The following is a 14,259-nucleotide window of genomic DNA, read 5'->3' as shown; positions in this document are numbered from 1 at the left end:
TTACAGGCGTGAGCCACCGCGCCTGGCCAGTCTGATAGTTGAATACCTATTTCCTTCAGCGTACTGTGAGCTCTGGTGGAAAAGGACCATGTCTCGCTCGTACATATGCCAAATAAGTATTCACTGGAAAAAATATAAGTAATGTCACAGGACAAGCAGACATCTTCCTAGTATATAATTTTAAATTTTACTAAAATCTTTTTGAGAAGGTAGCTATTGTTTTACTAAAGCAAAAAAAAAAAATTACAAAGTACAATGCAAAATTCATATGAATTTTAAAGCTAAAACAAGGCTTTCAGAATGCTTTAGGCTACACCCCCAGACTTCTCTAGAGACGTTGTGCTTAAAATAATATGGAAACACGGTGTGGTAAAAGATACATTTCCCAAGGGATCTGGATAACCAGCGCTTATCTTCATTTTACTGGAGGAGAATATATGTGTGGAGAGGGCTTTGCAAACTACAAGGCTTTGTGCATTATAACATTATTATGGAAAAATCTGTGTTTCTAAGAGGGGGAATGATTTAGCTATTGCATTGCCAATTACAGGTGGGGCTGGCGCCAGAGCCCAGGCCTCCCGGGGCCTGTCTAGCCCACAGCTTTTCATTAACGCACAGCACTTGCCACCTGGTCCCTGCTGCAAAGGGTGGCCTCTCGAGTTAGGAGCCATATCTAGGGCGGATGGCCTGTGCTAAGCTCAAAGACACTCAAGTTCCGATCAACCAGAACTGAGGAGCGGGTAGGAAAACCAAGCCGAGCCTTCCCCGGCTTCACAATCCGCAGGCTCTCCGCTGTCCCCGGCGGGACTCGGCAGTTCCCCTGGAGGGCTGCAGCCCGGCTCGCTTCGCTCAGGCCCAAGCCCGCGCGGCTCTCCCCCTGGCGGGGAACTCGCAGGACTGCGACGCATTCCGGAGACGCGGTCAATCTCCGAATTTGAAGCGCAGGCGGTATCTAAGGGGCCTGGGAAGCGGGAAAGCTCGGGAGTCACTCAGGAGAGAACACCCTGCAGGAGTCGACGCGGCTGCCTGGCTTCGTGGTCCTGCAGCGTGGCCCGTTCCTTCGCGCAGAGGTTGGCCACAGCTGCTGTCTAGGAAACTGGGCACCCCTTGGGTTGCCACCGAGGAGGGTGGAGGCCCCCGTCAGTCCCCTCGGGGATGCAGCTGCATTTTCCCCTCCTTGCGTCCGGCCGGGAGCCAGAGGATGGGGCTGTGGAACACAGGCAGGGCGGGCCCTTCGAACCCGAATGCGAGGGAAGGCGAGAGGCGCGGGTGTGCCGCACGCCCACCGGCGCCGGGGCAGGGGTGCTGCGGCCGGCGGCCCACAGAGGACACCAGCGGTGCAGCCGCCTCGGGCTCGCGGGCCGCGCGCGCACGCGAGTGGGCGTGGGAGGCAGGGGCGCTACTAGCAGGCGGCGTGCGCGCTCGCGCTCCCGCTCCCCCGCGCCCTCCCTCGCAGGCCCGCCCGGCCCCGGCGCGTGTCACGAGGGACGAGCGAGCGAGCTAGCTGGAGGGCGGGAGGGAGGGTGGGGAAAGGGGGTGGGGCCGCGAGACCGGAGGGGTCCGAGCAGCGGCTGCGGAGCCGGAGCTGGGCGAGGGCGGCTGCGGTCCCGGCGGCGGCGGCGGCGGCGGCTGCGGCGGGAGAAGATGGTGGCGCTGGAGGCAGCAGCGGCTGGAGCGGAGCTTTATTCCCAGGCTTGGCACCAGCGCTGTCACTAGCGCCGCCTGCTCCCGCGGGCCCGCGGACCCAGCTGTCAGGCAAGGTACCACAGCCAGGGAGGGGTGGGTGAGAAGGGGTGCCCGGCGCTGATGCGGCCCCCGACGGAGCCCGGGTCCTCGCCAAAGGGCGCCCCCGGACGCGAGAGGGGCTGCCTGGAACAATAGTGCGGAGGAGCGGGGGCAGCAGGCGACATCCAGGAGGCAGTGCCTGGAACCATCAGCTAGCGAGGCGGGGGAAGACGGCGTTGCGGGCGAGACGCCTGGGGTCCGGTGCCCGCTGAGATGCCGGGCTTCGGGCGCAGCAGGCGGGCCTGATGACAGTCATGGCAGGAGTGAGTGTGTGAGAGTGTGTGTGTAAAAGGTACAGCAGAGGGGATAGGGGTGGCGGACGGAGGTGATGGGGGATGACATTTCCAGGAATCCCCGCTAGGACCCCCTCATCTCTCGGCTGACTCTCCTGGAGAAAGAATGTGATGATGGAAACGGTGAGATGGGCAGGATGCACTTGGTGTGTGAAGTGTGGAGGGAGGCAATGGGGTAGGGGCCGGTGTGTAGAATCCTGTATATGTGTGTGTACGCGTGTGGTTGCATCCACGTTCCCCAAACTGCGCCCCAAACCCAGAGATCTGCCGCTGCCCTGACTTGATGTCACCGGCTAAGACTGTGGGACAGTGTTTGTTATTTTGACCCTGCAACTCTGAGCACAGTGTCTGTTCTGCTCCTGCGTGTGGATGGCCCAGTGTAGGGATTCTCGCTTCCCCTTCCTCCGGCCTCATGACATGGGGATGTGGAAGTGAGCATGTTGCTTTGAGGCACATGGCAGGGAAATAGGATAACCGTTACACATTCTGGACTTGCTGGTGTACCCGGTTTTGAAGGGGCCTTCCATCCTGTGATACTACTTCTCTCCTTAGCACCTGTTCCATAAGGGTCTTGTACTCCCTGACTGTGCAGTTTCTATTGTTTTTCTCTTGTCTGACCTGAAGGAGAAGGTTGTTGAATGATCAGATTCCTCTTCCTGTCCCCACAACTTTCAATGCTAGCTAGACCTTCTCCTTCCACATTTAAGCACTGAAAACCTTATGGCTAGAGGATGGATGGTCTTTGTGTTGGTTCTTTTAGAATGAACTCTGGAGGTGTATACATATAGAGAGATGCGGTGGGGCGGGGGGCGGTCTTTTAGAAAGAAGAAAAATATCACACAGAGAAATGTTTGGTGCCCACTTGGTCAGCATCACACAGCCTGGGCGTTTTCCTCAGGAAACAGGATACTTTATTTCTACTGCTGGTGACATCCACTCTCCCAGCTGTCACAATAGCTAGGTGGTGCCGTGTATCATTTGGAAACTGAAATCTCCCGAGACCCACAGTGATGGGGTCCCAGGTCAGTAAAGTCCCTGCTTTCCTACCTGACAGAGCCCACTAGTAGGGAATATGGAAAAATGTCAGGCTGGCAACAACTCACCCAGTGGGAACAAGGACACAGAAATGCATGCAGAGTCTATGGCTGTTTAATTGTCTCTGCGTGGTAAAGATTGGTGTTTGTAGGGTTGGGTAGAGATAGGCAGGGAGATGGCATATTCATGTGTATCCAGGGCAGTGTGATTCCCCCTCGCCTGTATTTCTCCTGCGGTATTCATAGGAATGAGTGCACTTTACACTTAATATCTCGACACTTCTTTATTAAAATGTCGTATGACTAGCTTAATCTGCTTAGGACATGTTTTAGTCATAACACCTTAAATTCTACTGCATTGCTGTCGGAATCCAAACTGGCTGCCCGGTTCTCTTCGAAAAGCCCGTAGCAGTCATGGCTACACAAGTAAATATACAACATGTTGGCACCAGAGATTTATTTTTCTTTTTAAAAATTTTTGTTTTGCTTTCTTTTATGGGCAAAGGTTGCATGATATCGTTGTGAAAATAATAAAACTAGGGCTATCCACATATGCTTTTTTTTTCTTCCTATGTATCTTATTTAATGATATATAGACTAGGTGTTCTTGAAGCTGTCAATGTAAAGTAAATTTCCCCATGTTCTTCAAGTCAAGCCTTCTAAGATTTTAATGTGAGATTGGTTGTTGGCTGTCATCCAAGATTTAAGGATAGATTTATAAAAATGAATTTTGAATCTTAGTTCTTTACTCTCTTATTTGTTATGCCAAATCTCTTTCTGAGAAAAGTACTTATGGAATTTAAAAGCCATTCTAAGAGATTTTGGTTTTAAAAAAAGTCATCATCTTTTATATTTGCAAGTAAGACCAGGGATGTAAATGTCTTACAAGAAAGTTTAATAATATGAGGAATATATTTAATAATATGAGGAATTTATAACAGGTAAATACACTGTTTAGAGAAAGAGGAATTACACAGCCGCAAAATCGATGACTCAGGAATCAGTTCTTTTCTAATGTAAATGTGATCATTTTTATTTTTATTTGTCTTTTTGAGACAGGATCTTCCTCTGTCACCCAGGCTGGAGTGCAGTAGTGTGATCATAGCTCACTGCAGCCTCAAACTCCTAGCTCAAGCAATCCTCCTGCCTCAGCCTCCTGAGTAGCTGGGACAATAGGCACATGGCACCATACCCAGATACTTGTTTATTTTTTTCAGAGATAGAGTCTCGCTATGTTGCCCAGGCTGATAGTTTTAAAAATGCAATATCTGGCTTTTCTAAAGATTGCACTGGTATAAGGTTAATGAAACAGCTCTAATAAATGGTTGTACCTTTTGCTGTGGCCTGCAGCAAGCCATTTTTTGTGCATGGATGCCTTTCCTTCACTTAAAGTAGCATCAGTGCTTTTCTCTTCCATTATTGAGTCTCTTAAGGTTTTTTGTTGTTGTTGTTTTGTTTTGTTTTGTTGTTATTGTGTTTGTTTGTTTCAGAAGACTTAGGGGTAAGAGATATTTGAAAATTGACCTCTGGGGCCAAAAGGAATTAACTGTAGTACCTTGGGGAGATAGGACTTTTATCCTACAAAGAAGAAGTAATTGTTGCTAAAACTGAGAGAATTTCAAGCCATAAAATCTGAAGTTAACTCTCTGGGTTACAATAATTAATTTGCAAACATTTGTTAATTGCCTCCTGCATCTCAGATCCACTGTACCTTTGGATAGGGGACAGAGAATGTTGAGAAGGGTTGGAGGTTCAAAGAATGCTAAGTCTTAGATCCTAGCCAGAAGTGGATCATGTTCTAGAAGGAGAAAAGAGGAATATATGTTACTAACTGTAAAAATAGTGAAAAATGATTAAGTGCTGAAAAAGCAGTATTCCTGCAGAGCTGTGGGAGTTCACAGGGTACAAAATGACTTCTGATGGAAGAATTAGGGAAGGTTACATGGGATATAGCATTTGAGCTGTGATTAAGGTGGCATTTGGGTTGGCAGAGAAGGAAGGGCATGCTTGGGGGAGGAACAGTGTATCACAGGCCTGGCAGTGGAAGGTGTATGCCTACACAGGAAACAAAAAAATGGTGTGCTTTGGCTGCAGCGCTAGGAATGCCAAGAGATGCAATGAGGGATAAAGCAAGAAAGAGAGGTTTGTTCAAGGTGGTGGAGCAACTTGTACGCCAAGCTAAGGAATGTGGATTTTGTTCAGTAAGGACTGGGGAACTATAGAAGATTTGAGAGGAGAAAGATTGACAGTATCACAACTGTGCTTTGGGGCAATAATTTTGTAGTATTATGTTGGATGGAATGACATGGGAGAAGGCTGGCAGGAGGGAGACAGACCCTCCTGTCAAAAGTAGGGGAAAGATGGAAAGAGGCAGTGGGAGGGAAGAAGGGAACATACCTAAGAGGTGGTGTGAGGGAATTATCTGAGGAGCTTGAACAGTCACTGGAAAGTGAGGAAGGGAAAAGGGAGGCCAAAGATCATTGTCAGGCTTAGCTGAGAGAGCAGTTGGGTCATTTTCAGAAAGAAGATATAACAGAGGATAAGGAAGAGGAGAGAAGTTTCTTTTTGAGCATGACAGGCTTGTCCAAGTTAAGGGACTAGAATACAGAGGGAGGTTAGAGCTACCAGGAGATTTGTAAGTCATCTACTTAGGAGCGATTTTGATATCCCAGGAATCACTGATAAAGAAAATGAAGAAAGAAGAAGCAAAGGTAAGGATAGGATCCTTGAGGGATGTCTGTATGTTGGAGGGGAAAGACAAAGAAGAGGACAGGAACCACGTTAAACAAGGGGCAGTTGGAGAAAAATGATGGAAGTAAAGTGGTACAGTGTCATGGAAGCTGGCAGGGGTGAGGAGAGCCCCTGTCACTCACACAGCACACCCCATGGGTGACGGTGCAAGCAAGGCAAAGCCATTGGATTTGACTCTTGGATTTCCTTGATTGTCTTTGTGGTAGGTGGAAGTGGCAGTCAGGGGCAAGGCTTGAAGGGAGGTGTGGGGGAAGGGAAATGGAAAGCAGTGAAAACAGACTTCATTTTCAATAAGTTGGGAGGTAAAAGAGAAGGAGAGAGAGTATGATATATCACAACAATGGTGTAGTAGAGGGAAAGTGGTATTTTTAGTATAGGAAGACTTGAGCCTGCTTTATAAGCTGAGGAGAACAATCCATCGAGGGAAAAAGAGATTGAAAATGTAAGGGAGAGGCTCAATTGAGGGAATTAAGTCTTCAAGAAGATGGGAGGATACTAGATGAAAGCAAAGGAAGGATTCTTTTGAGACAGAAGCATAGGAATTTTGAGGTGGAAAGAAAGGGATTTGGCCACAGTCTTTTAAGTAAAGTCAAAAGAGAGATAGGCAGGTTGAAGCCAGGAGTAGAATGACAAAGACTTGTGGGCATTGTGGAAACAGAACAGTGAGTCAATTAGGAGTAAATAAAAGATCTACCCAATCATGAGGACCTCATGTGTTTGAAAAGCATGAATTTGTAGTGAAACCAATTAACACTATATAACTGGAGTTTGACAACTACTTAAGTAATTTTTGTATAGTGAGCATTTAATGTTGCTAAATACAGTGGTTCTTCATTCCCTTAAATGCAGTAAAAAGAGAAGAATGTTTACCTTTAAAATTATCTAAAGACTCCACTTGTATTTCCTGTAAATATTCTCTCTCAGAGATCTGAGCTAAATTTTAAGAAGTTTATAGTAAAACAATGGGGAAAAATGTAAGTGTTTTTTTAAAGGATGAGCTTTTTCTATCTATAATGGTAGAGTATGGTTTTACAGTGACGTACATGTAAAGTCAGTTTTCAAAAGAAAAATCAAATATAGCACCTCGCCCAACACCATACCCATCATATGCATTCAATATACATTTGTCACATGAATACATGAATAAACTTTTTTTAAGTAAGCTAGCTACAGTATCTAAAATTTTAAATTTCAGGATTTCATTCTTACACAATGGACATCGAATGAGTTGCATTTTGTGGCCTGTACAAGTTTATGATAGCATTAAAACTATTTATTCATACCTGATATATACATTGAAGCTTTATTTTAAAAAACCCCACATTTTTCACAAAATGATTGCGAACCCTTTAGATCCTTGAGTTATGGGATTGTCATGATTCCAGGTGAGTTTATGGAACTTCAACTGTAATGAGTGGTGATTTTGAGGTTTTAATGATGAAATTTATTCATTCCTTCAACATATACTCATTGAACACTTTCTCTGGGCCAGAAACTATTCTAGGTGCAAGGAATATGGGGGGGGGGGCATGTCCTTAATATTACAGAGCTTTTAGTGGAAGGAGATTAAAAATAAATAAATAAGCAATTACATAACATGCCAGGTGGTAAGTGCTATGACGAAGAATAAAACAGAGCAATAGACTGACGATAGTGGGTGGGTGGGGGGTGACATTATTTTATATAGTATGGTCAGGGAAGACCTTAAGCAGAAAGAGCTTAAAGATGTGAAGTAGTAAGCCCTGCAGATCTTTGGCGGAAGGGTCTTCTAGGCAGAGAGGATATCAAAAATTAAAAGGCTGGATAAGAACATGTTTGGCATCCTCAAGGGACAGCAGGGAAACCTTATTGGTTTCCTTGGTTTACCTGGAGCAGTCACTTAGGGAATTCACAACAAAATGCTTTGCCTTTCATTTTCAATTGTTTGCCCATAAGGCTGTATTACCATCTACTGTATTTGGGCTGACCTATGAATCAGTGCTGCGTTTATATAAAGATGAATGTCCTCAATCAAATGTATTTAAGTTAGAAAACAATCATGCCTGTAATCCCCGCACTTTGGGAGGCTGAGGCAGGCAGATCACTTGAGGTCAGGAGTTCGAGAGCAGCCTGGCCAACATGGCGAAACCCCGTCTCTACTAAAAATACAAGAATTAGCCAGGCATGGTGGTGCATGCTTGTAGTCCCAGCTATTTGGGAGGCTGAGGCAGGAGAATTGCTTGAACCTGGGAGGCAGAGGTTGCAGTGAGCCGAGATCACATCAGAAAACAAAGCATGATTCTGTCTGGGTAGTGATGAAATACTAGTCAGCTGGAAGTAGTTCTGCTCCTTGGAACTTACATCTCTTCTGTGGTCTGAATCTTCTTTAAATATTGCTTTCTTTTCTTCCTCCTTGTTTCATGTTCCATTCTCAAGTATAAGGTCCTTGAGGCTAGAACTTTGTTTTGTTCATCTGGGTATACTCTATAACACAGAATGACTCTCTGCAGTAGTAAGGGTTTATCAAATACTTACGGAGAGGAATTGATGAGAAATTTCCAAAGATTTAAGTAACTCAGGTGTAAAGAATGAGGGTAAAGCTCGTTTACCTTGATTTCTGCAGATAGGTAGCTGTTTTTCAAACGGGACACAGAATTGCCACATGATGCTAAAGCAGTTTATGCATGCAGACCCTGAGATGAGGACTTGAGTTCAAAATAGTTTATCTGAGAGACAACCTCAAGAAGCACAAGTGAGAGAATGGAGAAAATGACACAGGAGAGGGAAGAAAGCCCATTAAGAGGTGAGTTAATGAGCAGGTTACCACGGTGGGCAGCTGGGGCTTGGCTCTGCTGGCGTTATATAGACTGCACATTAGGATTGTCCACCAAGCAGTGGAGAAACTGGGGTCTTTATCCACCATTTCCCTAGGGATATTAAATCTTCAGTACTTTAGGGCTGCTAAGATTAGCCTGAGCAAGCTCCAGAGACACCAAAGAAAGCTCTTGAGCAGAGAAACAGAGAGGCAGAGCCCGGTGGAAGTGGGAAACTGTCAGTGTACGTGGAGACTGTCGATACAGCTATAGCTGAACTCAGAAGTGGACATGGGACCCCTGTTTAACACAGCACAGAGGTATCATAAAGAATTTTCAACAGATAATAATTGGTTTAATTATTTTAATTTAGGGATTTTAATTTAGGGATTTTAATGTATTGTGACAACTGCCTGCAGTTCCGTTCACTCACAAGCCAACTATTGGCCACCCTCAGTTATCTGAGGTGCAGAGTACCATATATGCTTATGTGTAAGGTACCCTCTGTTATAGGGTGGCCCTCAGTTTTCCAACAAGAGCGTTTGTAAAAAGGCTTTATGTCAACTTGAATATGCATATTCTAGGAATATAGGCAAAGAGTGAAGTATCTACTTATGTTTAATTTATTAGTTTACTTTCATATAATTAAAATCATGTTATATAAAATTACTAATTTAGAAATATGACATCCTTCCATTCTCACATTTTATGAAATCATTTATTCAAATACTTCACATACTTTTTTGACTTTAGAGTCTTTGTCATGATTAGGCCACTTTTTTCATGTTCATTTCTAACTTTTTTGAGATATAGTACTTCTTGAGTTTCTGTATGATGCTACCACCACAAACTTTATTCCAAACCCTGAGTGCTCATTCACTTAATGTAAGAACGTTTGTTTTGTCCTTTCTTCCTAAAGGAGTATATTTATGATCTCTGCAACCCAGCACTTCTGTATGTCTTGTGTAAAGACATCCAAGACAAGCAATTGTAAAGCTCCTCCCTAGGAATATTTACTTAAATTGGTGTTAAAATCATGGCCTCCTTTACTCTGTATTCATTCAGTCATTTATCTTATTTCAATTGCATAGCCTTCAGAAGTATCCCTATCTTGTGTTGATTGAGTTTATTTCCAGCTATCTTCTCCAAATAGTTCTTAAGTAACCTCTGAAACACACACCTCCTTTTCATGAAATCTGCAGTCTTACCAGGTAATATGTTTTTGACATGGTTTCTCTCTTTAAAATCAGTTGCCATCACATCCAGCATTAGTGAATTACATGGCTTTCAATTTCTGTTATCTTGGAGGTAACAGGGTTTTTGGCATTCAGAAGAAGGTAATTAAGAGAATACCCCACAATATGGGAGACTTTGTAAGCATTTATACATAAGGCAACTTTCTCTTTTCTGAAATACACATTTTGGAGGACAGAATCTCATCTTTTTGTATATGTAAAGTGATCACAGGAGGTTGTCAAGGTATGGTGGCAAAACCAATCCCTGCCCACTAAGTTTCTTTTTCGGCCTCCTCTTCTGTTCCATGTGGATTAATTAGCATATAATTCGTGTGAAAAATACAGCAAATACAGCAATGATTTATTTCCTAAAGGAATTAATTGGCCACCATTCCAAATAATGTAATCGTTATGTTTCTGACTATTGATAAATTTTATATCTCGAGATCAATTCTGTATTTATTAACAGGCACACTTTATTTTAAAGAAGGATAATTGCCAAGTATGTATAAATTCCTTTTTCTTGTAAATTGTAGCATATTTTAAAAGCAGAGGATGAACTTAGAGTCATTTAAGGAAATTCCACTTAACAAGAATAATTACCCCCTACATTGGCTATTCAGTGAATTTGGACTTTTGTACTGGACTTTACTAAAGTGGGTTACATTCTATTACAGTGGCTTTTACACACTTTTGGCCATGATTCCTAGTGAGAACACAATTTAGATGATAGGCTAGCAACATAGATGAGTGTGTGTAAACACATAGACACACACACATACATCACTGAAACAAGTTTCACTCAACAATAGCTGTCCTTTATTATGTGTAATCCACTCTGATGCTTTCTATCCTATTCTCTTCTGTTCTGTATGTTTGCCAACCCACTGAACTAATCTCTGCATTAGTGAACCCTAATATGCAGTTTAGAAAACACTGCTCTATTGTATTACATTTATCAGAAGAGTGCTTATTTTCTTATAGTATGAAATAATTTCATGTCAAAAGTTGTTTTTTCGTTTTTTTGAATTGTTAGCATATTTGGATATTTGGTGGTGTGGACAAATGATGCAGTAATCGCAGAAACTTTATTTTTGAGTAGACATGTTATTCACAAAAGAAGAAATTATATTAGTGTGGAAAAGGGAAAGTGGAGTAAGAAGAATAGATTTGTTGTTAGATCTGTGGCTTTCTTGGGTTGTGGGGACCATGTCAAGTCACTGGGCCACAACCTCCTTGCTGAGCTGGTTGCTCATGGTTCTTTCCTGTCCTTCAGTCTTCCTGCCCCTCTCCCTAGCTGCTGTCTCTTAGCCTCTAGAGTTCTGGACGTTTAGTTAAATTACTTAATTCTAAATTTTAACCTAATATATTTCTTCCCAGATGTGAAAATAGTTTCTACACCCACTTCCCTTCCAAATAACTTGAAAATATAAGAATCATTTTTCCCTGAGCTAGTACCTGGAAGAGTTCTGTCCTAAAGGAGCTAGAATTTGTTCTACAGATGAAATGTTTCCAAAGTATTAGGTCATATGAAAGCCTAACCTAATCTTATGTTCAGGTATGATTGTATTCTTTATGGCAGGCTAGCTATCTAAAGTACACATAAATTCCTTTTTTAAAAACTCAGCAGATTCCCCATCCAGTGACTAAAAACAAGTTACAAAGTGTCAGGCATTGTGCTAAGTACTGTACACAGCTAACTCATTTACTTCTCATAATGACCTAATTTACTCTTCATAACCACATCAGGAGAGAACTTATGTTGCAGATAGGACTTTGAGGCTCTCAGAGCTTCCTCAGTGACTACAAAACAGGACACAGGGGATTTGCCTCAGGTCTAGGCATAGGAATGGGTCCAGACAGTTGCTGGTCCTGGAGTCTTTTCTGTCCTCTGGGCCCAGCAGTAGCTTCCCATCCCCACTGCCCCATCTTGACTCTCTTGTTTATGATGCCTTCATCCTACTTGGGATGTCTGTGTGTGTGTGTGTGTGTGTGTGTGTGTTACTGTTTGTCTTAGTCCATTCAGTGTTGCTATAACAGAGTACCTGAGGCTGGGTAACTTACAAAGAAAAGAAGTTTATTTGGCTCACAATTCTGGTGGCTGGAGAATTTAAGACCAGGCAGCTGCATCTGGTGAGGGCCTCATGCTGCTTCCACTCATAGTGGAAAGTGGAAAGACAGCGAGTGTGTGTGAAGAGATAACATGGTGAAAGAGGAAACAAGAGAGAAAAACCAAGGAAGCCAGATTCTTTTTAACAATCCGCTGTCTAGGGAACTATTCCATTCTTGCAAGAGTGAGAACTCACTCATCACTGCAGGAGGACATTCATCTATTCATGAGAGATTCATCCCCCATGACCCACGCACCTCCCAATACTGCCACATTGGGGATTAAATGTCAACATGAATTTTGGTGGGGATGAACCACATTCAAACCATAGCACTGTTGCACCGACATCTCTCCATTCTTGGCCCTGTGGGGTGGCAAGGACTCAGAATGAGTTGGAATATAGTGCTGCCATAATTAGCCATCAACAGTGAACAAGTCTCCAGGTTGGTCTGAGCCTCAGCTTCTCCAGGTACAAAAGGGGAAATGATGAAACCTGCCCTTCCCATCTCTTCCTGCACAGGGCCACTGGGGTCAAATAAAATATGAAAGGCTGCAGAAAAGTAAGGTAGATGTCTCACTTCCTTCATCATGACATTGAATGAAAGTGACTCCCTACCTAGTTCTAATCGCTAGTGTCTCTTTCCTCTAAACCAGAAGTTGACAAACTTTCTCTGTTTAGGGCTAGTAGTAAATAGGTTTTGTGGGCCATATGGTCTCTGCCACAGCTCCTCCACTCTGCCCTTGTAGTACAAAAGCAACTGTACACAATATGTAAACCAGTGTTACAGTGTGACTGTATTTTAATCAAAGTTTGTTTATGGATGCTAAAATTCAAATTTCACTTCATTTTTGCTTCACAAAATGTTGATTTCTCATTTAACTTTTTTTCAACCATCTAAAAACATAAAAAACATTCTCAGCTCCAGGGCAGTACACAAACAGGCAGTGGGATGGATTTGCCCCACGGACCTCAGTTTACTGACCCCTGATCTAAACTCTCACAGTGCTTTGTACCACTCTGGATTCCAGCAGCTCATGCTCATCTTTTCCATCTCTCTTGTCCTTTCAAACTATGCACCCACCCACACACTCATTTTTTCATCTCCCTTAACACTGAGAAAGATAATAGCATATGTATAGTATGCCCCCCACATGTATATTCTATATGCCCAAGAAATATTTATTGAATAAATCAGGATTAAAAATCTGTTGCTTTTGTATGTTTCCTGTTTTTTCATCTTTAAAGGAAATTCCACCTATTCTCTAGTAAAGCTTTGGGAATGATTGAGTTAAAATTTTGTGATTAAATATAAGGCTTTGAGATTCTTGCCTCAAAGTATTTCCCCCCTCTGCTATTAACCATAAAAGGAAAAGAATGTCAGGGAGGACAGAGAGGAAAAGCAAACAGACAAACAAAACCAACATTTCAGCATGAAAAGCGCTTGTTAGATGATAACTAAAGTGGCCAGATGTTTAGCTTTGCTCCCTTGGGTATCCTGCCACTATAGGAAACTCTGAACCGACTGAAGTATTTCATGCCTCAGCTGCCAGCAGCCCTTGGTGATATGCTTTCCCCAAAATTTAACATGGGGGCCAGAACTCCATGCATTTGACTATAAATAAAGAGGGCCTCATAGAATGTACTTTATCTTTGTATTTCCCCACCATGTATTGAGGAATCATGCACATCTTTCTAAGAGCAAAGCCTCGAACATACCTCCTGTTTTTCTTCTTAATAAGTATAGCCTTGGAAGTGGAATTATTACAAAATATGTAAATTGACATCTTTCTTCTCAAAATGGACAGAAACTGTATGCTGGAATTATGGCAGGGGTGTGTGTGTTATTCCACATAGTCTATGATCAATATGTTACTCTATAATAAGGATTGTGTGTATGTGTGTGCACGTGGGTATGTAGTTAAGGGGTGGGAAGAAATAAATATATTAGAAGCTTGGGACCAAAATCACTAACAGTATCTACTCCTTATGAAAATTTGTTAAGGAAAGGAACAATTAAGTCAGCTTTCTGTTAAGTGCTTAAGTATTTTAGCCTGCCAAAATATATTAATTTTCCATAACCTGGAAGAGAGATCCATGACACATGTAAAATAAATTATAAAGTATACTTTGACTTGGCATAAATTGTTACTGCTATGGTAGATGATGTCTAGTCCTAAAGATAGAATTTTAAGCCAGTGTTAAAAGTGCATATTATTATACATTTAAGTCATGTGAGGTATTTGAAACCTGCTTGGGGA

The 14,259-nt window shown here is 43.0% G+C and overlaps 1 protein-coding gene across 4 annotated transcripts in view; it reads left to right on the top strand.

Annotated features, from left to right (window-relative positions):
- The first annotated feature begins 1,544 nt into the window (after positions 1-1,544).
- Positions 1,545-14,259, top strand: part of APBA1 (amyloid beta precursor protein binding family A member 1) — a 229,209-nt gene continuing 216,494 nt past the window's right edge. For 2 of the 4 annotated variants that reach the window (XM_054502115.2, XM_054502111.2), the window contains exon 1: positions 1,618-1,760. The gene's annotated coding sequence lies outside the window, so the exon portion shown is untranslated. Of the gene's footprint in view, positions 1,761-1,833; positions 2,202-14,259 lie in introns of those variants that run through there. The other 2 variants (XM_054502114.1, XM_054502113.2) reach the window with 2 other exon arrangements.

Source organism: Pongo pygmaeus, chromosome 13 (genome assembly GCF_028885625.2).
Source record: "Pongo pygmaeus isolate AG05252 chromosome 13, NHGRI_mPonPyg2-v2.0_pri, whole genome shotgun sequence".
Classification (NCBI taxonomy): Eukaryota; Metazoa; Chordata; class Mammalia; order Primates; family Hominidae; genus Pongo; species Pongo pygmaeus.
Note: the sequence above shows the minus strand (reverse complement) of the source record. Positions and strands in the feature narration are given on the sequence as shown.